The sequence below is a fragment of the Octodon degus genome, unplaced genomic scaffold (genome assembly GCF_000260255.1).
Source record: "Octodon degus isolate 3935 unplaced genomic scaffold, OctDeg1.0 scaffold00020, whole genome shotgun sequence".
NCBI lineage: Eukaryota > Metazoa > Chordata > Mammalia > Rodentia > Octodontidae > Octodon > Octodon degus.
Window position 1 is genome coordinate 7,640,539 of NW_004524596.1, and position 1,716 is coordinate 7,642,254.

The following is a 1,716-nucleotide window of genomic DNA, read 5'->3' on the forward strand; positions in this document are numbered from 1 at the left end:
GCCCGGCTAGCTCAGTCGGTGGAGCATGAGACTCTTAATCTCAGGATCGTGAGTTCGAGCTCCACGTTGGGCACCACTTGACTCGTCCCACGAATCGAGACATGGGGTGATTACCTGGAGGAGGAACGGGGATGAACAAGACAGGGCAAGAGACACAAGAGACACAAGAGACACAAGAGACAGAGACAAGACAGGCTTTCTGATCAAGTCTCGTTTACTGAGGAAGTGAGCAGGGTCTAAATAGCCGTGTAGTGGAGGTAGTTGGGCGGGACTAGTTGCAGATTGGTAGCAAAAGTCCGGGACCACAGGAAGATGCCGAGGCAAGCAGGGATTGGTGCTGCAGCATTTCTTGCCCAAATAAGGGAAAGTGTAAGAGGAGCGTTCCATCGCCTCCCACACATGAGTGGCATAGATAGCTTGATAGTGTGCAAAGATAATAACAGGTGCAAAACATCGCGGAGAAGTTTTCTTAGAGGATCGGGACTGGAGCTCAAAAGAAATCATTTGCAGCAGAGGGAAGACAGAGTGTTTCTTCTGAGAGAAATAAGCAAAAAATTGTGGAGCAGGCCAGTGAGCTGACAGGTGAACAGGCAGGCGAAGGATCACAAAGACCTATTGGGACAAGAGGAAAACAAAAAAGATGTCAACTGGGCTCTGTAAGAACATCCAGGAAAATAAAACATACATGCTAGCTGTGTAAGGGATATTTGTGTATGGAGCATGCAGTTGTCATATGTGGAGACTTCCTGGGTGTGAGGTGAAGCCAAGCTTATTTCTGTGGTAGACTTTTGTGTTTACATTAGAGTTCGCATAGGCTTTTCTTTGGATGTTATCTTTTAGGTTTTGTAAGCAAGTAAGCAACTTACGTGAAAATGTTTTTTGTTTCTTTTTTTGCGGAACCAGGGATTGAACTCAGGCCCTTGCGCTTGCCAGGGAAGTGCTTATTCCACTGAGCCATCTCCCCAGCCCCTATGTGAAAATGTTGATGTCTATTTTAAACATTACAGATTTGGTATTAAAAATCATTTAAAAACAATAGAAACTATATAGAATTTCACTAAGCAAAATGATTGTAATTCAATGATTGTTGCAATATTGTATATTGTTGTCTTCAAATTATTTGTTCAGATTACCAGATATAAACATGCAAAATTGATCAAAAAATTAAAAAGAAAAAAATAAGAATTAGCTGTTCCTTTCAACAGACCAGTAGAAATCAGCAGTACGAGTATCCAAGCTAGACTGTGTAGCTATTTTATTGACAGCTTATTTCCCTGCTAAGTACACGTTGTACAATATAGTGAAAGCTCCTGGAAAAACAGGAGGAGAGGTGACAAGACCTAGGAAAGGAAAGCTCAGCAAACATGCTGTCAGTGTAAGCAAGACATACACACGGAACACGCAGTTGTCACGTGTGAAGACCGCCCCGGGTGTGACAGTTAAAGCAAAGCTCATTTTTGTGGTAGCATTCTATTGGTATTTTCATTGTAGTATAAAAAATAAAAAACAAAATAAAAAACTAATGGGGCCAGGGAAATGGCTCAGTGGAATAAGTGCTTCCCTGGCAAGCCCAAGGGTCTGAGTTCAATCCCTGGTTCCACCAAAAAAAATAAAATAAAATAAAAAACAAAATATTTTCATTGTAGTTCACATAGGACTTTATTTATTTATTTATTTATTTTTATTTATTACATTTATTTATTGTGTGTGTGTGTG

At 40.7% G+C, this 1,716-nt stretch overlaps 1 non-coding gene across 1 annotated transcript; it reads left to right on the plus strand.

The window, feature by feature from the left end:
* Trnak-cuu lies at positions 1-73 on the plus strand. The gene has a single exon. It is a non-coding gene; the product is annotated as a tRNA-Lys (tRNA).
* The last annotated feature ends 1,643 nt before the right edge of the window (positions 74-1,716 follow it).